This window comes from Scyliorhinus torazame, chromosome 24, assembly GCF_047496885.1.
Source record: "Scyliorhinus torazame isolate Kashiwa2021f chromosome 24, sScyTor2.1, whole genome shotgun sequence".
Classification (NCBI taxonomy): Eukaryota; Metazoa; Chordata; class Chondrichthyes; order Carcharhiniformes; family Scyliorhinidae; genus Scyliorhinus; species Scyliorhinus torazame.
The window spans coordinates 50,561,361-50,585,061 of NC_092730.1; the positions used below are offsets into that span (position 1 = coordinate 50,561,361).

At 47.3% G+C, this 23,701-nt stretch overlaps 6 non-coding genes across 6 annotated transcripts; 5 read left to right on the top strand and 1 right to left on the bottom strand.

Annotated features, from left to right (window-relative positions):
- Positions 1-1,230: 1,230 nt before the first annotated feature.
- Positions 1,231-1,319, top strand: trnar-ucg (transfer RNA arginine (anticodon UCG)). Its single transcript is given in 2 exon segments — positions 1,231-1,267; positions 1,284-1,319. It is a non-coding gene; the product is annotated as a tRNA-Arg (tRNA).
- Positions 1,320-6,402: 5,083 nt separating this feature from the next.
- trnag-ucc (transfer RNA glycine (anticodon UCC)) lies at positions 6,403-6,474 on the top strand. The gene has a single exon. It is a non-coding gene; the product is annotated as a tRNA-Gly (tRNA).
- Positions 6,475-11,124: 4,650 nt separating this feature from the next.
- trnal-cag (transfer RNA leucine (anticodon CAG)) lies at positions 11,125-11,207 on the top strand. Its single transcript has one exon. It is a non-coding gene; the product is annotated as a tRNA-Leu (tRNA).
- Positions 11,208-16,933: 5,726 nt separating this feature from the next.
- trnal-cag (transfer RNA leucine (anticodon CAG)) lies at positions 16,934-17,016 on the top strand. Its single transcript has one exon. It is a non-coding gene; the product is annotated as a tRNA-Leu (tRNA).
- Positions 17,017-18,022: 1,006 nt separating this feature from the next.
- Positions 18,023-18,094, top strand: trnam-cau (transfer RNA methionine (anticodon CAU)). Its single transcript has one exon. It is a non-coding gene; the product is annotated as a tRNA-Met (tRNA).
- Positions 18,095-21,915: 3,821 nt separating this feature from the next.
- Positions 21,916-21,990, bottom strand: trnas-gcu (transfer RNA serine (anticodon GCU)). The gene has a single exon. It is a non-coding gene; the product is annotated as a tRNA-Ser (tRNA).
- Between the last annotated feature and the right edge of the window lie 1,711 nt (positions 21,991-23,701).

Here is a 23,701-nt window from a genome sequence, read left to right on the forward strand (position 1 = left end):
ACCTTGTATTCCTGTTATCAAAACAGTTCGGTCAGCTCAACATTCTGAGATGGAAGCGCCCAATATGGGGCTTGAACCCAATATGAAACAATATAGGGCTTGAATCCACGACCGTGGGATTAAATGTCCGATGCTCTACCGACTGAGCTAGCCGGGCTGCTGTCAGAAATATTAGTATCCCTCTTCCTGAGGAGATTATAATTTGCTGAGCAGCGAACCTTGTGTCAAACCGTTTACTAAAATTCCGATTAATTCTTCGGTCACAGTCGCTGGGAGCAGGGCTCGAACCTGCTGGGGAAGTCCAACACCTTAACCACTCGACCATCGCAGCTCGGTTCAATAGGTCATTCATTAAACATTATAAAACATACAAAACATTATAAAACCGGCCAGGAATCACTGCAGGAAGTTCTTGCATTCCTGCGATGAACGGTGCCCCGGTTTTTTAGTGAGGAGCGGTTTAATCTACCTCACAAATGACCATTGGATTTGGAGAGAAGCCTTGAGAGACTCGAAAATCCAAGTTCCCGAAACGCACAATTTCACTGATTCAATTGTTTGCGGAAGAAAATCAGTTACATTGGAAATATCCTAGAAGTTCATTTTTGCTTTACATGGAACAGCACCGAACTTCCCAGTCCAGCTCCAAATTAAAGCAATTCAATCACAGAAACTGGCAGCACAGAAGGAGGCCTGTGCAGACCGAATGGTCACGTGACTACGTGTCACGCATCTAAAATGATCAGGTGTTCTCCCCGGATCGCGCTCAGAGCACAAGCCTGGAGCAGCGAATCAAACAGTAAATAAATTATTTTTTGTTACACGTCCTTGGTCGCCAGTCTTTGAGAGATCAGAATTTCTCCATGGTGTCAGGAGTGGGCAGTATGGCACAAGGGCTTCGCCACCTAAACCCGCTGCTGTCATAGAATCAGAGAATCCCTATTGTGCAAATGAAGACCATTCGGCACAACGAGTATGTACTGACCCTCCGAAAGCTCACACACCTGCCCTCTACTGGAATATTGGGTCCGATGGAGCAACTCTGGCCCCCATTCCAACCCCTGAAATCCGTCCCTCCCCTCTCATGAGTGGGGTGCAGGATTGGAGTGTCAGTGCAGACACGATGGGCCGAATAGCCTCCTTCTGCATTTTACTGGTTTCTATGGAAACAGATATGATCACAGTATTTATTCACATGGGATAAACATTGGCTCGCACGTCACTGGCGGTGGCCGCGTGGCCTAATGGATAAGGCGTCTGACTTCGATGAATCGAATGATGATATCAGAAGATTGCAGGTTCGAGTCCTGTCGCGGTCGTTTTATACAGAAATCCGGTGGAACTTGCTGACAGCCGATTTTTCCCTCCTCAGCTCATAGTTCCACCTTTCCATCCAAGCATTGCAGGGCTTTTTATGGAATATAATTCCTTCTAACATTGTTTTCATTCAATTCGCTCTCATCCTAGCATTTTGTTTATCCCCTGATGAATCCGCAGTATCTGTTTGACTTGGATCAAGTATAGAATAATATATTATGTATCAATCGGTTCAATACAATTCTGTGGAGGAAATTCTAATGTCGTCAGGAAGACAGACAGAGTCATAGAGTCATAGAAGTTGGCAGCATGGAAAAAGCCCTTCGGCCCAGCTTGTCAATGCCGCCCAGTTTCTTTCACTAAGCTAGACCCACTTGTCCGCATTTGGCCCATATCCCTCTATACCCACCCTGCCCATGTAACTGTCTAACTGATTTTTAAAAGACAAAATGATAACCGCCTCCACCACTGCCTCTGGCAGCCCGTTCCAGATGCTCCTCAGTACCTTATTTATGCTCCTCATTATTTCATAGACCTCTATGACATCATCCATAAGCCTCCTACGCTCCAGGAAAAAAAGTGCCAGCCTATCCAGCCTCTACCTTTCACTCAGACCATCAAGTCCTGGTAGCATCCTTGTAAGCCACTTCTGCACTCTTTCTAGTTTAACAATATCCTTCGGAAAATAGGGTGACCAGAACTGAACACAATATTCCATGTGTGGTCTTACCAATGTCTTGTGCAACTTGAACAAGACGTCCCAACTCTTGTATTCAACATTTTGAGCTTAAAACCTCGCATTCCGAATGCCTTCTTCACCACCCTATCCACCTGCGACACTACCTTCAAGGAGCTGTGAACCTGTACTCCTAGATCTGTTTGTTCTGTAATTCTCCCCAACTCGCTACTAGTAACTGATTAGGTCAATCCCTGATTTGAGCTACCAAAATACATCACCTCACATTTATCCAAATTAAACTCCATCTGCCATTCATCGGCCCACTGGCCCAAGATGTTTAATAATGAGCTGAATCAACTGTTTTTTGTTCAGAGGGATGAAAGATTATCTCACTGGATTGGGAATCCAGAGGCCTGAAATACTCTTTGGGACAGGGAATAAATCTCACCATTCAAATTCACTGATTCAATAGATTTTCAGAGGCGTTGAAAGGGTGGATGCTGAGAGGTTGTTTCTCCATGTGGGAGAGTCTAGGACCAGAGGGAATGATCTCAGAGTAAGGGGCCGCCCAATTAAATCAGAAATGATGAGTAATTTGTTCTCTCAGAGTATAGTGTATCTGTGGAAACATTGTTTCTAAGCGAATACTTGTCGAGGCTGGGGAAGTTAATATGTGCAAGATTAAATCAGTAAGGGAATCAAGGATTATGGGGATAAGGCGGGAAAGTGGGTTTGAAGATTATATCAGGTCAATCATAACCTCTTTGAATGGTGGAGCAGACAGGATGGGCCGAATGGGCCACTTCTGCTCCTCCGTCTTACAGTGTAATGAGGTCACCTGATGGACTTGTTTTCACGGCTGGGCGGCCGGTTCCGGAAAGACAAAATCTGCCAGCAGTGCCCCAGATGAAGCTGGCGTCTGTTTTGGAGCTTCTGAAGCCGCAAATTTTCATGGTGCCAAACTCCTGCCCAAAGCTGGTGTCGTGATTTAAATCGATTATCAGACAGAGGATTAGGAATATCGGTATAGAGATTGGTGCAAGAAGATTCACTCCTCAGGCCTGTTGAACTCCGAATCTAAACTCCATCCTAGTTCCGGATACACTGAATGAATCATCAGGTCACCCTCAATAAGTGGCCCAACGCGGAGACGCAGGAAATTGATCATCGAGGAGGATGGATACAAACCCGCAGATGCAAAGCACAATGGATTAGCAGCGCATCACCGTCACCTCTCGGCCAACTCGCCAAATGACCTGACTTCACCAAACCACCTCATGGACCTTTAACATCTGCAACAACTAACGGAAGAAGGTTGTATTTGTCCATTGGTCCAGATGTGCAGCCAGTTGTGAAATGTTGGAAATATAGTCTCTGTCAGCAAATTACATTTCCAACATATCAGCTGAAGGATTGTTCTGAACGGACTGATGGGAAACACTTCAACACCATTGGAGTGGGCACGTGAGCAATAGGTCAGAAGGTGAGAGCATTGAGGGATAACTCACAGACTGTATCAGAGAGAGACCTCTCCTGTGGAAATGTGTTCTCTGCTGTGTTACTGTGTTCTCTGCTGTGAAACTGTGCTCTCTGCTGTGGGACTGTGCTCTCTGCTGTGGGACTGTGTTCTCTGCTGTGGGACTGTGTTCTCTGCCGTGAACTGTGCGCTCTGCTGAGAAACTGCAATCTCTCCAGTGGAAATGTACTCTCTGCTGTGAAACTGCTCTCTGCTGAGGAAACGTGGACCAGATGTGATGCAGCTGAGGATGCTGAGTGATGTAACGTGGACATGGTGAAGTTACTGGCCAGAAATTTCCGAATTCTATTTTTGCTTTTAATGGACAGCTACAATCCACGTGTTTATTCTCGGACACAACAATGAATAAAAATGAATCAGTGCTGAGCAGATTCTAACATCCCACACCTCCAGTTTGTTCTTATTGAGAACCCCGTCCTCGATGGAAGCTTTTGCTCTCCGAATCAGACCACCGCCTCCTGGGAATACAGCAGTGATACCTCCAAGATCTGATCAGTAACAGAATCACAGAATAATACAGTGTCCCCTTGTGACTGAGGGGAACAGGTGCTCCCTATCCGCCCTGTCTATACCTATCATAATCTTGTAGACCTCGATCAGTTCACCCCTCAGTCATCTCTGTCCCTGCGTGAGAGAGAAAACAAGCCTATCCAACCTCTCTTCATATCCTAACTGTTCCATCCCAAGCAACATCCTGCTGAATCACCTCTGCACCCCATCCAGTGCAGTCAGATATTTCCTATAATGTGGTGACCAGAATTGCACACGGTACTCCAGCTGTGGCCTCACCAACATTCTATACAACTCCACCATGACCTCTCTGCTTTTGTAATCCATGCCCCGATTGATAAAGACAAATATCTCAAATGTCTTTTCCACCACCCTATTAACCTGCCCGTCTGCCTTCAGAGATCTCTGGACAAACACTCCAAGGTCCGTTTGTTCCTCAGGACTTCCCAGTGTCAGGCCATTCACATTAATCCTATAATAATAATATTATATTCTTTATTGTCACAAATAGGATTATATTAACACTGCAATGAAGTTATTGCGAAAACCCCCTACCAAATGATCACATCTAAGTTTTCAGCGTTAAATTCCATCAGCCACTTTTCTGCCCATTTGACCATCCCGTCTGTATCTTCCTGTAACTCAAGACACTCAACCGGACTGTGAGCTTGAAACTCAGTGAAAGGATTTCACCCCCCTCTCGGAATCTGATCACCAGCTCAATCCCAACATTCAGCTTGGGTGGGCAGACAAGACAACGTCCTTCCCGCAGCTCTCCCAGCACAGACTGGATAATATCCCAAACTCGTATCCTGCTAGTGTCACATTGCTCCACCACCTTGTTCTCTTCACAAAACGCCAGGAATCTCAGACCAATTCTTCAGACCTTTGATTCGCTCTTCAAACAACATCTTGTCCCTGATTAAGTTCATCCTGGGAAGAGGTGCTCGGTATTCCGAGTTTCTCTGCAGCATCCGGTTGCTGTTGATGAACCAAAAGAGGCCTCACGCCTGAAAGAAAGCCTCTCTCACAGCCCTGTGAGCATGTCTCCATTAGACGGTGCAGTCAATACCTGCAGGGTAGATAACAATGGAGAGAAGTGTGAGCAATTTCAGCGTCACAATTCTCTGGACACAGAGCATTCAAAATATTATATTATTGAAAATACTGAACTGATCCTCTGGGAGCAGGACTCAAGTCAAAGGGGAAAATCCAGTGGGTTTCTAGTGGAAAGATTTAACAACTGGATGATGGCAGCTGAAATCAGTACTTGCGTTACAATCTCTGTAGATATTCTACTGAATTTAACCCTGCAAAAGGCATATTTTCCGACTAGAAATCCAACACATTTCCCCCTGTTGTGGAGGAAGTTCTCAATCGCACAGGTGGTCAAACGGAATAAGGCTGGGCTGGGACTTGAGTCCAGATTTTTCTTTAGGGAACAGACACTTTAACGGATTAAGCTACAGAGTCTGAGGATGTTCAGCTAATCACAAGGGAATGCTGGAAATACTGTACGGATCTGTAGTATCTGTGAAAAGAGAAATAGTTACCATTTCAGATCCTGACCTTTCGTTGGAACGACCTGTTCCTCTCTCCACAGAAGCTGCCGGATCAGCTGAATATTTCCAGCATTTTCTGTCTTTGTTTCAGATTTGCAGCATCCGCAGTATTTTGCTTTTGGGCTAAAGGACAATGAGTTGCCTTTCCTGCTCTGAGGGTTATTGAAGGTTTATCTGGCTTTGATTGTCGCTGATTCGGCAAAACATTTACAATCTATCATTAATTGACCGTGAGAATGGGCGGTGAGGGGATTCTGGAACCGCTGGACGTCCATATGGTGTATGTACACACACAGTGCTGTTAGGGAGGGGTACCAGGTTTGGATGTTGCCTCGCGGAGGAAAAGTCACTTTCAGTAGTGGGTTTCGAGCCCTGACCTCCAGAGGGGACTGCGACCTGAACTCGGCCATCCTGACGTATTTGAAAGGTTAGGTGCGTTTGGGCCGAAATCGGGTGCTCTTTCCGAGGGTCGGTACCGGTTCCATGGGCCGAATGGCCTCCTTCTGCACTGGAGGCAATCTATGATTACTTAAACAGGGTGAAAATGACAGCATCAGGACACAGGTACGAGTTAAGGTCTCAGGCCAGAGTAAGTGTCCTATGTAATGACACATAGAATGTACATTTATTGTGGACTGGTGCCATCTCCTGGCTGAACAGGAGCCGTGCGACACGGACACTTTCATTCAGGAGCATTTTAAATTGGAGTGAAATAACTTACGCAAAGTAAGTACTTGATACGAAACAGTTAATCAAACTGATCTAAAGAACCAAAAGGACACGTCTATAGTCAGTGAGCGATGGTGGTATAGTGGTGAGCATAGCTGCCTTCCAAGTAGTTGACCCGGATTCGATTCCCGGCCATCGCAATAATAAATTGGGAATTTTTGCGCCTCTTCCTGAGTTTCAAACTGAGGAAGAGAAAGTTTCTCACTCAGAATTTATACGCAAATACAGCGGGGAATGAAATAAGTACTTATCGTTTTTTAACGTGGTTTCAATGAGGACAGTGTTTGACTATCCCCCCGCCCCCCCCCCCCCCGCCACCCCCCCCCCCCCCCCGCCCCCCGCGCCAGCCTTCAAACAAAAGTTAAAAATAACAGCATTTTTACTTCATCTTTGATGCACGATCAATTGCACAAATACTAAAGTTGTGGACAACTGTGGCTTTATTACAGTCAGATGCGAGGCCTCCTGCTGCAGCTGGCGAAATGGCAGGGCACTGGAGGGCATGCATATTTATCCAGTTCTCACTGGGCGGAGCCAGTCGGCAGGAGCTACCGGCGAACCTGTAGTGCAGGTCCTATCTTACATCTCCTATTACAGTGGATCACCACATTCACCCTCTGTTAAAAATGAGTCCGGCGGGGGTGACATGAAAGTATATACAATTATTGGAATTATGTACAGTGGTAGGGAAAGAAAAGTCCATGTTGACGGTCCGGAGTCCGTCAAAGGCTCAGCCGGTCCGGTGCTTTGGTGCTTCGTTGGGATCGGCGTAATGGTGGCGACGAAGTCGGTGCTGGCGGTGGTGGAGGTGGCACCGATGGCGGTGGTGGCGGTGCTGATGCTGGCCAGTCATCGGGGAACTCCGGGAGCGTGCAGAAGTCCTCTTCGTCCTCTTGTGCGGAAAAGGTGAGGGGGTCTGGTGGGTCAATATTGGCGGCGCGGTGAGAGGTGGGGGGGGGGGGCGGGGAGGCGCATTGGTGGGGGGGGGGGTATTGGGGTGGAACTTGACGGTGCCAGGTCCCTGAGTGAGACAGTATCTTGGCGGCCGTCGGGAAACTCAACGTCGGCATATTGAGGGTTGGCGTGAAGCAGGTGAACCCTGTCCACCAAGGGGTCCGCCTTGTGGAGTCGGAGGTGCCTACGGAGAAGGACCAGTCCTGGAGCAGCGAGCCAAGTAGGGTGCGACACACCAGATGTGGACTTCCTGGGGAAGGTAAAAACACGTTCATGGGGTGTGTTATTAGTGGTGGTGCACAATAGTGACCGGATGGAGTGCAGAGTGTCAAAGAGGACCTCCTGCCAGCGAGAGGCTGGGAGGTTCCTGGACCATAGGGCCAGCGGGACGGCCCTCAAACTGTCCCATTCACCTGTTCTACTTGCCCGTTTCCCCGGGGGTTGTAGCTGGTCATCCTACCGGAGGCTATACCCCTGCTGAGCAGGACGTGACGCAGCTCATCGCTCATGAATGAGGATCCCCTGTCACTGTGGATGTAGGCAGGGAAACCGAACAGCGAAGATGGTGCTGAGGGCCTTGATGACGGTGGCAGACGTCATATCGGGGCATGGGATGGTGAAGGGGAATCTGGAGTACGCATCGATCACACTGAGAATATGGTGTTATGGTCGGTGGAGGGGAGGGGCCCTTTGAAATCCACCCTGAGGCGTTCAAATGAGTGGGAAGCCTTCACCAGGCGTGCACAGTCTGGCCGGTAGAAGTGCGGCTTGCACTCCGCACAGACCTGGCAGACCCTGGTCACTGTCCTTACTTCCTCGACGGAGTAGGGCAGATTGTGAGCTTTGACCAGATGGTACAATCGGGTGACCTCCGGGTGACAAAGGCTGTTGTGTAGGGCCCAGAGTTGGTCCTCATGTGCGCTGGCACATGTACCTCGGGAGAGGGCGCCTGGAGGCTCGTTGAGTTTACCGGGGCGATACAAGATCTCGTAATTATAGGTGGAGAGCTCGATTCTCCACCGCAAGATTTTATCATTTTTGATCTTGCCCCGCTGTGTGTTATTGAACAATAAGGCTACCGACCGTTGGTCCGTAAGGAGAGTGAATCTCTTACCTGCCAGGTAATGCCTCCAATGCCGCTTCAAACAGCTTCAACGATAGCTTGAGCCTCCTTCTCGACGGATGAGTGTCGAATTTCAGAGGAATGAAGGGTGCGGGGAAAGAATGCCACGGGTCTGCCTGCCTGGTTAAGGGTGGCAGCCAGGGCGACGTCTGAAGTGTCGCTTTCTACTTGGAAAAGCAGTGACTCATCCACTGCGCGCAACCCAGCCTTGGCGATGTCTGCTCTGATGCGGACGAAAGCATGTTGTGTCTCGGCCGCAACGGGGAATTGGATGGACTGAATGAGTGGGCGGGCCTTGTCGGCATAGTTTGGGACCCACTGAGCGTGGTAGGAAAAGAAGCCCTGGCAGTGTTTGAGGGCCTTGGGGAAGTTCCATGAAGGGGCGCATGCGCTCGGGGTCGGGCCCGAGAAGACCATTTTGGACTACATAGCCGAGAATGGCTAACCGGGTCATGCTGAACACACACTTCTCTTTGTTGTAGGTCAGGTTGAGATGGGTGGCAGTGCGGAGGAATTTATCGAGGTTGGCATCGTGGTCCTGCTGGTCATGGCCGCAGATGGTGACATTTTATAAGTACGGAAAGGTGGCCCACAAACCGTACTGGTCGACCACTTGGTCCATCTCTTTTTGGAAGACCGAGATCCCATTTGTGATACTGAACCCTAAGGAAGTGGTTGAGGCGACTGTCCCCCTCGAGGGCAGTGTATGGCCGGTCCGACTTCCAGGTGGGGAGCTGTAGGAAGCAGCCATCCGGTGAAATGGAAAACACCAGCCTCCTCCGCAGCTCCGCATCTCCGGCAACCTTGGCGCCAATTGGAAAACCTTCAAGCAAAAGTTCCTCCTGTACATCGAGGCATCCGACCTCGAAGCAGCATCGGATGCCAGGAAGGTCACATTATTTCTCTCCACCGTGGGGGACCACGCCATCCACATCTACAACTCCCTTACGTTCGCTGCCGGCGAAGACAAAACAAAATTCAAAACAGTCCTGCTGAAGTTTGACAGCCACTGCGACACTGAGGTGAATGAGAGCTTTGAATGGTACTTTTTCCAGCAGAGGCTTCAGGGTAAGAACGAACCTTTTCAGTCCTTCGTGACCCATCTCCGCATCCTAGCGCAGTCATGTAACTATGACTCGATGGTTAATTCCATGATCCGGGATCAGATCGTTTTCGGGGTCCACTCCGATTCCATTCGGCAGCAGCTCCTGAAAGTCAAACAGTTGACCCTCTCAGTTGCTATCGAGACATGCGTTATCCATGAGCATGCTAAGAATCGTTACTCCCACATCAGGGCGGCAGAAACTGCAAAACTGGCCTCCCACGAGGCGGAACGGGTGCAGGCCATTGTTCAAATGCAGGGCCTGAGCATCGAGGAGAGTGGTCACTTTGTGCGCTTTTCCCAGGTCCCTGCGCAGGTGCGCCATGACCGAGTGGACGATGAGGCCGAAAACACGACTGCACAGGTGCGTACGTCGACCGACCGTACTGCGCATGCGCGATGGCGCACGGAATGCCCTGCCATCGGCGTCATGACATCTCCGAATTGTGGCTCCACCCACTTAAAGCGGAAATGTCCGGCAAAAGTACGCCGGTGTCTACAGTGTGGCAAGCTTGGCCACTATGCAGCCCTTTGCAGATCTGCTCCACCGCTCAGCAGCCAGCGATCCCAGCTGCGGCGCAGAAGTGTCCGCTCAATACAACAAGGCATGCCAGATTCCGATCCCGACAGCCCAACAGACCCTGATGCTGAGTGCGTCAGGTCCCCATACCGGGTGGGCATCATAACTACACATGCACTGCCTTCCACCACAACGAGAAACGCCTCTCGATCCTCAGTTTGGATCGACGGGTGGTGTGCTGTCCACACAATTAATGAAATGAAAACGAAATGAAATGAAATGAGACAAGGCTTGCACCCGATTCAAACTTCACACCGGCGCATCAGCGAACCTCATCTCAAAATCCAGCCTCGACACCATGCGCGCCAGACCAAGCATTATTCCACCGGCATGCCAGTTCCTTGACTACAATGGCAATGCCATAGCTGCCAGTGGTTCCTGTCAACTTGGGGTATCCAACAAGGCGACACGGCAACACTGTGGTTTGAAATCGTCGGGCCTGGCAGAGCGTCCCTGCTCGGTGCTCGAGCTCCTGAACCTGGTTCAGCGAGTCCACGCCACGTCATCATCACCGGCGACGGCCTCGCCAGCAAGTTGCAAGCCTATTTATATTCTCACTCACACCAAACGGAAACAAGTCGCTATTTGTCAGCAGCACACCTGCCTTCTTCTTTATTAGTAGCAAAGTTTTGCTTTCCGTCTGATCCGCTCCTTGTTTTTCAGCTAACCACAGTACAGTCTGTGAACTTGTCTGTGAGAGCAGCACGGGAAGCAACTGTGGAGAGAGATTGCAGTCGCCAGAATGCAACTCTCCAAATGGACACATCACGTCGTTCAGATCTTAGACTTTCAATACCTTCGTCTGAGGAACAGGTGGAGCGGGAAATCGGACCTTGTTGATTAGAGCAAACTGATCAATGCAGCAATGAGAAGCTCCTGAACCACCAGCGGTTTGGACAAGGATGGCACTCAGCTGCAGGAATCTGGCAGGGGTTCAAAAGTAGGAAGAGCATATCTTGTTTGAAATGAAATAACGATGAAGATAGACTTTAAGTCGATTTGTGCACGGATCTTAGTTTCGACGACGACGCATCAGGATGGCCGAGCGGTCTAAGGCGCTGCGTTCAGAGCGCAGTCTTTTCTGGAGGCGTGGGTTCGAATCTCACTCCTGATGTTGCCTTTTACTCCACGAGGTTAAATTTCTCCAGCCAGATTTTCAACCTCAGGAAGATCCAATACCTCCCTATCAATGGAAAAGCGTTGGTCTCAGGACATGAGATTTCTGCTTAAATATGCACAGCAAGACCCCACCGGCAAAAGCCCAGTTCATGACTGGATAATCTGCTTCAGTGACTCTGGTTGAGGAATTAATATTGATGCCAAGAGAAGGGTAAAATTCAACAAAGAACAAAGAAATGTACAGCACAGGAACAGGCCCTTCGGCCCTCCAAGCCCGTGCCGACCATACTGCCCGACTGAACTACAATCTTCTACACTTCCTGGGTCCGTATCCTTCTATTCCCATCCTTTTCATATATTTGTCAAGATGCCCCTTAAATGTCCCTATCGTCCCTGCTTCCACCACCTCCTCCGGTAGCGAGTTCCAGGCACCCACTACCCTCTGCGTAAAAAACTTGCCTCGTACATCTACTCTAAACCTTGCCCCTCTCACCTTAAACCTATGCCCCCTAGTAATTGACCCCTCTACCCTGGAGAAAAGCCTCTGACTATCCACTCTGTCTATGCCCCTCATAATTTTGTATACCTCTATCAGGTCGCCCCTCAACCTCCTTCGTTCCAGTGAGAACAAACCGAGTTTATTCAATCGCTCCTCATAGCTCATGCCCTCCATACCAGGCAACATTCTGGTAAACCTCTTCTGCACCCTCTCTAAAGCCTCCACATCCTTCTGGTAGTGTGGCGACCAGAATTGAACACTATACTCCAAGTGTGGCCTAACTAAGGTTCTATACCGCTGCAACATGACTTGCCAATTCTCATACTCAATGCCCCGGCCAATGAAGGCAAGCATGCCGTATGCCTTCTTGACTACCTTCTCCACCTGTGTTGCCCCTTTCAATGACCTGTGGACCTGTACTCCTAGATCTCTTTGACTTTCAATACTCTTGAGGGTTCAACCATTCACTGTATATTCCCTACCTGCATTAGACCTTCCAAAATGCATTACCTCACATTTGTCCGGATTAAACTCCATCTGCCATCTCTCCGCCCAAGTCTCCAGACAATCTAAATCCTGCTGTATCCTCAGACAGTCCTCATCGCTATCCGCAATTCCACCAACCTTTGTGTCGTCTGCAAACTTACTAATTAGACCAGTTACATTTTCCTCCAAATCATTTATATATACTACAAAGAGCAAAGGTCCCAGCAGTGATCCCTGTGGAACACCGCTGGTCACAGCCCTCCAATTAGAAAAGAATCCCTCCATTGCTACTCTCTGCCTTCTATGGCCTAGCCAGTTCTGTGTCCACCTTGCCAGCTCACCCCTGATCCCGTGTGACTTCACCTTTTGTACTAGTCTACCATGAGGGACCTTGTCAAAGGCCTTACTGAAGTCCATATAGACAACATCTACTGCCCTACCTGCATCAATCATCTTAGTGACCTCCTCGAAAAACTCTATCAAGTTAGTGAGACACGACCTCCCCTTCACAAAACCGTGCTGCCTCTCACTAATACGTCCATTTGCTTCCAAATGGGAGTAGATCCTGTCTCGAAGAATTCTCTCCAGTAATTTCCCTACCACTGAAGTAAGGCTCACCGGCCTGTAGTTCCCGGGATTATCCTTGCTACCCTTCTTAAACAGAGGAACAACATTGGCTAGTCTCCAGTCCTCCGGGACATCCCCTGAAGACAGCGAGGATCCAAAGATTTCTGTCAAGGCCTCAGCAATTTCCTCTCCAGCCTCCTTCAGCATTCTGGGGTAGATCCCATCTAGCCCTGGGGACTTATCTACCTTAATATTTTTGAAGACACCCAACAACTCGTCTTTTTGGATCACAATGTGACCCAGGCTATCTACACCCCCTTCTCCAGACTCAACATCTACCAATTCCTTCTCTTTGGTGAATACTGATGCAAAGTATTCATTTAGTACCTCGCCCATTTCCTCTGGCTCCACAGATAGATTCCCTTGCCTATCCTTCAGTGGGCCAACCCTTTCCCTGGCTACCCTCTTGCTTTTTATGTACGTGTAAAAAGCCTTGGGATTTTCCTTAACCCTATTTGCCAATGACTTTTCGTGACCCCTTCTAGCCCTCCTGACTCCTTGCTTAAGTTCCTTCCTACTTTCCTTATATGCCACATAGAAGAGAATTCGTCTTCTCTTGTAAATAGTCTGGCAGGTTGGATTGTTCACATCCGTCCAAGTGGGGAAGTTGGGGACTCGGTTTCTATTGTGATTCATTGCTCGAGAAAGCTTTATTTCCTTATTGGCCCCCTGTGAGTTATTACTGGATATCATTATATATCTATATTGCCCCTCTATGGGGTACTGCTGGATAACGTTTCCCGAGCAGCTTTGACTAAGGGTCATCTGGACTCGAAACGTCAGCTCATTTCTCTCCCTCCAGATGCTGTCAGATATGCTGAGACTTTGAAGCATTTTCTCTATGGTTCCCTGTGTGTGAGCTTTACAATGTTGTAATGTGTCATGCTGTCTCTATCATTCTTGGGACTAATGTCGGGATGAGACTGCAAGAAGGTTTCTGATAGGTATTTGCTGCAAAGCAAACAGGAACGTGTGTTATATGTTTATTTTTGGCGTGAGGGAGAATGTAAATAGCAGAGAATACCCTCGATTCCTCGACCTCGGGCTAATAGCCCTGCACGCTTCCGCTGCGCACTCTGCTCCTTAAACCAGGAGCTACAACATTACTGCCCTGCGGTAACCACACAACTATTCACTGCCTCATTTTTTTCTTTCAACAAGAACACACGTTTGAGCACACTGATTCTGGTCAGCATAGTTCAGACAATTCAGTTTCGTGCTGAATGGTTGTTCTGTGAAGGTGATGTGATTTCTTCTGTGACGTTGTTCTGATGGGAAAGTGGGGAGTGACTGGAATCACCTTTAAAAAATGAAGTACGGGGCGGCAGTTTCATCTCTCTGGGAACATTGATCACGCTGTTACAGACTTCCTCAAACTTTGCCTCAAATCCGACCACAAAAGTGATAAGCACCGAGCAGAGTGGCGCAGCGGAAGCGTGCTGGGCCTATAACGCAGATGTCGATGGATCGAAACCATTCTCTGGTATTCATATTCTCAATCACACCAAACAAAAACAAGTTGCTATTTGTCAACAGCACATCTGCCTTTTTCTTTATTAGTACCAAAGTTTTGCTTTCAGTCTGATCCGCTCTTTGACACCTGTTCTTCAGCGAGCCACAGTACAGTCGAGGTGACTAAGTTGAATTCTCCCAGAACACTCTTCTGCCGCCTCCACTGGATGAACGTTCACCTGATTGGACACTGGAGGGGTTCTTCGGCTACTTGTCTGTGAAAGCAGCACCGGAAGCAGCTGTGGAAAGAGATTGCAGTTTCCAGAACGCAACTCTCCAATTGGGTACTTCACGTCCTCAGATGTTAGACTTTCAATACCTTCGTCTGAGGAACAGGGAGAGCGGAAAATCGGACCTTCTTGATTCGAGAAAACTGATCAATGCAGCAATGAGAAGCTCCTTAAACACCAGCGGTTTGGACAAGAATGGCACTCAGATACAGGACTCTGGCTGGGGTTCAAAAGTAGGGAAAGCATGTCTTGTTTGAAATGTAATAAAGATGAAGACAGACTTTATTCGATTTGTGCACGGATCTTAATTCCTGCGTCAATGCATCTGGATGGCCGAGCGGTCTGAGGCGCAGCGTTCAGGTCGCAGTCTTTTCTGGAGGCGTGGGTTCAAATCGCACTCCTGATATTGTCTTTTACTCCACGAGGTTAAATTTCTCCAGCAAGATTTTCAAACTCAGGAAGATCCAATACCTCCCTTTCAATGAAAAAGCGTTGGTCTCAGGACATGAGATTCCCGCTTAAATACGCACAGCAAGACCCCACCGGCAATTTCATGTCTCGATAATCTGCTTCAGTGACTCAGGTTGAGGAATTAATATTGATCCCAAGAGAAGGGTAAAAGTCGTCTTCATCTTGTAAATAGTCTGGCAGGTTGGATTGTTCACATCCGTCCAAGAGGGGAAGTTGGGGACTCGGTTTCTATTGTGATTCATTGCTCGATAAAGCTTTATTTCCTTATTGGCCCCCTGTGAGTTATTACTGGATATCGTTCTATATCTATATTGCCCCTCTGTGGGGTACTACTGGATAACGTTTCCGGTGCAGCTTTGACTCAGGGTCACCTGGACACGAAACGTCAGCTCATTTCTCTCCCTCCAGATGCTGTCAGATCTGCTGAGACTTTAAAGCATTTTCTCTGTGGTTCCCTATGTGTGAGCTTTACAATGTTGTAATGTGTCATGCTGTCTCTTTCATTCTTGGGACTAATATCGGGATGAGACTGCAAGAAAGTTTCTGATAGGTATTTGCTGCAAAGCAAACAGGAACGTGTGTTATGTTTACTTTTGGCGTGAGGGAGAATGCAAATAGCAGAGAATACCCTCGATTCCTCGACCTCGGGCGAATGGTCCAGCACGATTCCGCTGCGGCACTCTGCTCCATAAACCAGGAGCTACAACATCACTGCCCTGCGGTAGCCATACAATTATTCACTGCCTCATTTTTTTGTTTCAACAAGAACACACGTTTGAGCACACTGATTCTGGTCAGCATAGTTCAGATAATTTACTTTCGTGCTGAATGGTTGTTATGTGAAGGTGATGTGATTTCTTCTGTGCCGTTGTTCTGTTGGGAAAGTGGGGAGTGACTGGAATCACCTTCATAAGATGAAGTTCGGGGCGGCAGTTTCATCTCTCTGGGAACATTGATCACGCAGTTACAGACTTCCTCAAACTTTACCTCAATACCGACCACAAAAATAACGAGCACCGAGCAGAGTGGCGCAGCGGAAGCGTGCTCGTATGGATCGAAAACATCCTCTGTTTTTCATGTTCTCCTTCCTCAGGTGAATGCAGAGGTCTGTTCCAGAAACACAGATATAGACAAATTCAAAGATACAAAACTTTTGTCTATATCTGTGCTTCTGGAACAGACCTCTGCATTCACCCGAGGAAGGAGCAGCGCTCCGAAAGCTAGTGACATCGAAACAAACCCGTTGGACTTTAACCTGGAGTTGTAAGACTTCGAACTGTGCTCACCCCAGTCCAACGCCGGCATCTCCACATCATTCACATTCTCAATCACACCAAACGGAAACAAGTTGCTATTTGTCAGCAGCACATCTGCCTTTTTCTTTATTGGTACCAAAGTATTGCTTTCAATCTGATCCACTCTTTGACACCTGTTCTTCAGCTAGCCACAGTACAGTCGAGGTGACTAAGTTGAATTCTCCCAGAACACTCTTCTCCCGCCTCTACTGGATGAACGTTCACCTGATTGGACACTGGAGGGGTTCTTCGGCTACTTGTCTGTGAGAGCAGCACCGGAAGCAGCTGTGGAGAGAGATTGCAGTCGCCAGAATGCAACTCTCCAATTGGATACTTCACATCGCTCAGATCCTAGACTTTCAATACATTCGTCTGAGGAACAGGTAGAGCGGGAAATCGGACCTTATTGATTAGAGCAAACTGATCAATGCAGCAATGAGAAGCTCCTTAACCTCCAGCGGTTTGGACAAGGATGTCACTCAGATACAGGACTCAGGCTGGGGTTCAAAAGTAGGAAAAGCATATCTTGTTTGAAATGAAATGACGATGAAGATTGAATTTAAGTCGATTTGTGCACGGATCTTAGTTTCGGCGTCAACGCATCAGAATGGCCGAGCGGTCTAAGGCGCTGCGTTCAGGTCGCAGTCTCTTCTGGAGGCGTGGGTTCGAATCCCACTCCTGATATTGCCTTTTGCTCCACGAGGTTAAATTTCTCCAGCAAGATTTTCAAACTCAGGAAGATCCAATACCTCCCTTTCAATGGAAAAGCTTTGGTCTCAGGACATGAGATTCCCGCTTAAATACGCACAGCAAGACACCACCGGCAAAAGCCCAGTAAATAGTCTGGCAGGTTGGATTGTTCACATCCGTCCAAGAGGGGAAGTTGGGAACTCGGTTTCTATTGTGATTCATTGCTCGATAAAGCTTTATTTCCTTATTGGCCCCCTGTGAGTTATTACTGGATATCGTTATATATCTATATTGCCCCTCTGTGGGGTACTGCTGGATAACGTTTCCCGAGCAGCTTTGACTAAGGGTCACCTGGACACGAAACGTCAGCTCATTTCTCTCCCTCCAGATGCTGTCAGATCTGCTGAGACTTTAAAGCATTTTCTCTGTGGTTCCCTATGTGTGAGCTTTACAATGTTGTAATGTGTCATGCTGTCTCCTTCATTCTTGGGACTAATGTCGGGATGAGACTGCAAGAAAGTTTCTGATAGGTATTTGCTGCAAAGCAAACAGGAACGTGTGTTATGTTTACTTTTGGTGTGAGGGAGAATGTAAATAGCAGAGAATAGCCTCGATTCCTCTACCTCTGGCTAATAGCCCAGCACGCTTCCGCTGCGGCACTCTGCTCCTTTAACCAGGAGCTACAACATTACTGCCCTGCGGTAACCACCCAACTATTCACTGCCTCATTTTTTTCTTTCAAAAAGAACACACGTTTGAGCTCACTGATTCTGGTCAGCACAGTTCAGATAATTCAGTTTCGTGCGGAATGGTTGTTCTGTGAAGGTGATGTGATTTCTTCTGTGACGTTGTTCTGATGGGAAAGTGGGGAGTGACTGCAATCACCTTTATAAAATGAAGTTCGGGGCAGCAGTTTCATCTATCTGGGAACTTTGATCACGCTGTTACAGACTTCCTCAAACTTTGCCTCAAGTCCGACCACAAAAAAAAAAGAGCACCGAGCAGAGTGGCGCAGCGGAAGCGTGCTGGGCCCATAACCCAGAGGTCGATGGATCGAAACCATCCTCTGCTATTCATATTCTCAATCACACCAAACGGAAACAAGTTGCTATTTGTCAGCAGCACATCTGCCTTTTTCTTTATTAGTATCAAAGTTTTGCTTTCAGTCTGATCCACTCTTTCACACCTGTTCTTCAGCTAACCACAGTACAGTCGCGGTGACTAAGTTGACTTCTCCCAGAACACTCTTCTGCCGCCTCTACTGGATTAACGTTCACCTGATTGGACACTGGAGGGGTTCTTCGGCTGCCTGTCTGTGAGAGCAGCACCGGAAGCAGCTGTGGAGAGTTATTGCAGTCGCCAGAATGCAACTCTCCAATTAGATACTTCACGTCGCTCAGATCGTAGACTTTCAACACCTTCGTCTGAGGAACAGGTAGAGCGGGAATTCGGACCTTGTTGATTAGAGCAAACTGATGACTGCAGCAATGGGAAGCTCCTTAACCTCCAGCGGTTTGGACAAGGATGGCACTCAGCGACAGGAGTCTGGCTGGGGTTCAAAAGTAGGAAAAGCATATCTTGTTTGAAATGAAATAACGATGAAGATAGACTTTAAGTCGATTTGTGCACGGATCTTAGTGTCGGCGACAACGGATCAGGATGGCCGAGCGGTCTGAGGCGCTGCGTTCAGGTTGCAGTTTCTTCTGGAGGCGATGGTTCGAATCCGACTCTTGATATTGTCTTTTCCTCCACGAGGTTAAATTTCTCCAGCAAGATTTTCAACCTCAGGAAGATCCATTACCTCCCTTTCAATAGAAAAGCGTTGGTCTCAGGACATGAAATTCCAGCTTAAATACGCACAGCAAGACCCCACCGGCAAAAGCCCAGCTCATGACTCGATAATCTGCTTCGGTGAGTCTGGTTGAGGAATCCATGTTGATCCCAAGAGAAGGGTAAAATTCGTCTTCTCTTGTAAATAGTCTGGCAGGTTGGATTGTTCACATCCGTCCAAGAGGGGAAGTTGGGGACTCGGTTTCTATTGTGATTCATTGCTCGATAAAGCTTTATTTCCTTATTGGCCCCCTGTGAGTCGATTCCTCGACCTCGACCGCGAATAGCTCAACCACGTGCGGACTGGCGCAGCGGGAGCGTGGTGGGCCCATAGCCCAGCAGTCGATGGACCAAAACCATCGTCTGCTATTTGTATTCGCACTCACACCAAAAGCAAACAAGTCGCTATCACCCAGCAGCACATCTGCCTTTTTCTTTATTAGTATCAACATTTTCCTTTCAGTATGATCTGCTCCTTGACACCTGTTCTTCAGCTACCCACAGTATAGTCGAGGTGACTAAGTTGACTTCTCCCAGAACACTCTTCCGCCGCCTCTACTGGATGAAATTTCACCTGTTTGGACACTGGAGGGGTTCTTCGGCTGTGAAAGCAGCACCGGAAGCAGCTGTGGAGAGAGATTCCAGTCGCCATGATGCATCTCTCCAATTGGATACTTCACGTCGCTCAGATCTTCGTCTCTCAATACCTTCGTGTGAGGAACAGGATATAATGAAAAAATATATCATTTGAACCATGAATGTGAACCTGGAAAAGACTGAGATTTTAAATGAAAGGGAAAGGTCCCACAAAGGGTTAACAGCCGCAGGTTGTTTAAAATACAGATAGCTTCGCAGCCGTTAAAGAAAACAGATATGGACAACTCAACCTGGTTTTAAAGTTAAAAAGACATTCAATCAATTTAAAATCTTAAGTTATATAAACGGGAACAGTATTTCACACTTCCCGAGAAGTGCATTATTTTACTGAACAATTAAAAAAGGAACAACCAGGATCTTAGGTTTAAATTGGGGGAGAAGGTTAAGCGGGAAACCTTGCTGACGCCACTTAAATATGAGACAACTGCTTTCCAGCTAAGAAACACATGAGGTGGCACGTTTATCCCATAATTTACACATTTTTGACGTTAAAAATCTTTTAGCAAATAATCAGGTCATAGGGTACAGGTCCAAGCCAGATAAGGTTAGAAATATAGGGGGCGACCTGCCGTTGACACCAGCTGACCAGTGGAAGTGCAGAGGCGAACTGCTTCGTTGGACACGAGTTCATATCCAGTATTTAGACTGAGAAAAAACATCACTAAAGACAGATATCAGGAAAGTTGCTGACGAAGCAACAAATAAATGTATTACCTGCCAAACAAAAGTATTACATGTCAAGCAGAATAAGCTAGTTCAACGACAGGGAGCTTGCATTAGCTACAGTCGGCAAGCAACAGTTACATTTCAATAAATGCCATGTAGAAACTAAGGCTGCGCAAAGGGCTATATAATACCTAATAATTCAGCAGCCAGCTCTCATAGCTGCCCTCGGTCATGGGAAGGACTGAACACGGAAGCCGAGCAGAACAGCGAATCCATCAGGAAAAAAACAAAAGTTACAGGAGATAATTGTCAAGGCAGACTTGAAGGTCTAACAACTGACCAGGAAGATGCAAAGAAAAGATCTTATTACTTTTCTGTAAAAACAGTGATTACATCTTTTAATTTGAAATTAAAACGAACTTAAATTGATAACCTGAAAGAGTGTTTATTAGAAAGTTTACTTTACTCTACTTAGAAAAGCCGGACCCGTGAGTGAAGCACCTGAGTGGAAAGTAAACAGAATCTTCTCTGAAGACATGGGTTATGCCGTGGGATAACATGAAACACTGGTTTGACCCGAATAGCGCCCACCTAAGTCTGCATAGGAGTCAGGGAGTGAGAATCCCTGTTCATCATTTAGAATATCTTGACCCTTTTCTGGTACAGGGGGAATTCTAAGAATAGTGGTGAGGTTTTAACTTCATGGCGCGCAACGTGGAGGGCTAGAATATTAGACGTTTCTGGGTAAAGCGATGCTAGAATATTAGAAGTTTCTAGTTAAGCAGGTGGAGGTTTGAATATTAGAAGTTTCTAACCTACACAGGGAATGGAATATTAGACGATTCTAGTTCCCAAATAATTGTTAGAATATTAGAAGTTTCTAACTGGCACAATCAACCGCGATAGAATGGCGGGGCAGACTCGATGGGTCTAATGGCTTAATTCTGCTCCTATATTTTATGAACTTATCTTTTGCGCGACTTCGTGAGTTGGAAACTGTTCCTTCTCCTCAGTTTGAAACTCACGAAGTCGCGCAAAAGATAAGTTCATAAAATATAGGAGCAGAATTAAGCCATTGGACCCATCGAGTCTGAGTTTCAAACTGAGGGGAAGGAACAGTTTCCAACTCAGAATTTATGCGCAATTAGGGCAGGGAGTGAAAAGTAACTTTCTCAGCTTTTTATTATTTGGTTTCACCATGGACAGCGTTCGTCTATTCACCGCCCGCCAAGCCCTTAATCAAAAGCTAAAAATCACAGCCTTTTTTCTGTATCCTCATGAAGTGGACGAAACAGAGACACAACAGACACGTTACAGACAAGAATGGGATTTGAATCAACGTGTGCAGAGTACAATGGATTATTGTGCATCACCTTAACCATGTGGAACAACCCCTTTACTTCATGGAATTTTAATATCTGATCTTGTCACAGACAAGTAGCCGAAGCACCCCACCAATGTACAATCAGGAGGACGTTCATCCACGAGAGGTGGCAGAAGGTAATAATGGGAGAAGTGAACCCGGTAACCTCGACTGCACAGTTGGTAGCCGAAGAAGAATTGTGGCAATGTGGAGTTAAGCCCCAAACACGTCTGCCGCCGTTCGTGCCTCCGTTCGTCCCTCCTCTAACCCAACTCGATGCAAGTGGCCTGACAACTTGGAATAGTTTGTCACATCAGTGATTGCAGATCCATCGTGTAAAAATGAATCCCACTTCCGAGAAACAATGGGCGAAAAATCGACGAGGATGGGATTCGAACCCACGTGCTCAATGGATTAGCAGTCCATCGCCTTAACCACTCGGCCACCTCGTCGCACAAATCCGTGCGTCAATACGTCTTAAGTCGTTTTGCATCCATGAACTGATGGCAATTAATTGCCTCTTTCTATTCAACCAGGTATGCCACGGGGGAGATGCAGTGGTGGTGGTATAGTGGTGAGCATCGCTGCTTTTGAAACCATTGACTCCGGTTCGATTCCCGGCCATCGCAGTAATAGTTGAATCGGGTGTTTTTGCGCGACATCCTGAGTTTCAAACTGAGGAAGACTGGTCAACTGTTTCTCATTCAGAATTTATGCGGATTATTTAAGTGAGGTGTTTAAGATGCGAAAAGGTGTAGATATTGTAGACGTGGAGTTGATGTTACCTGTTGTGGGGTAGTCTAAAACGAGAGGTCATCATCTTAGAATATGAGGCTGCAAATTTAAAAAAGAAAAACTACTTCTCCCAAAGGGTTGTAATTCTGTGGAATTCACTTCCTCAGAGTGTGGTGGATGCAGGACAGTGAGAAAGTTAAGGAGGACTTAGAGAGACTTTTATTGGTAATGAGTTGAAGGGTTCTGGAGAACGGGCAGGACGGTGGTGTTGAGGCCATTATGTTTGATCAGGCAAGATCACATGGAAGGTTTTACGCCCAAGAGGCTAAATTGCATATCCCAGCTCCAATGTTATGTGTTCTCGGGAGGAGGTGTTCTGGCTGATATCTCAATCGATCTCTTGTTCCGTAACATTTCAGGTAGCAGATGATGAACATTTCAGTCATGATCGAATGGCGGGCAGACTCGATGGGTCGAATGGCGTAATACTGCTCATCTATCTGATGAATCTATCGTTTGCGCGGCTTCATGGCTGTAAAACTGAGGGAAAGAAATAGTTTCCAACTCAGAATGTGTGCGCAATTATGGGGGGGGGGGGGGGGGGAGTGAATTAAGTAACTTTCTCGTCATTTTCTAAAGTAGTTTCAATATGGAAAGTGTTCGATTATTCACAACCCCAAGCCCCAAACACTAAAAATCACAGCATTTTTCCGTCACCCTCATGAAGTGGATCAAACAGAGACACAACAGATACGTTACAGACGAGGATTGGGTTCGAACTCAAGTGCGCAGAGCACAAACGTTTCTTAGGCATCCCCTTAACCACGTGGTACAACTCCTTTACTTCATGGAACTTTAATATCTGACCTTCTCACAGACAAGTGACCGAAGCAACCCTCCAGTACACAAACAGGAGGATGTTCATCCAGGAGAGGTGGCAGAAGGTAATTATGGGAGAAGTCAACCCGGTATCCTCGACTGTACTGTGGGTAGCCGAAGAAGAACTGGTGTCAAAGAGTGGTTAAGCCCCAAACCCGTCTGCCTCCGTTCCACCGTCCTCAAACCCAACTCGATGCAATCTGGCCTGATAACTTGGAATAGATTGTCACATCAGTGATTGCATATCCATCTTGGAAAAAGGAGGCCTACTTCCGAGAAAAGTGGATTTAAAATCAACGAGCATGGAACTCGAACACACGTGTGTAGGGCACAATGGATTGGTAGTCCATCGCCTTAACCACTCGGGCACCTCGTTCCACAAGTGCACATGTCAATATGCCATAATTCGTTTTGCATCCATGAACTGATTGAATGTATCTGCCTCCTTCTATTCCACCTGGTGTTCAAAATTGGAAATGCAGCGACGGTGGGAGAGTGGTGAGCAAAGTTTTCTTCCAAGCAGTTGTCCCTGTTCGATTCCCGGCCATT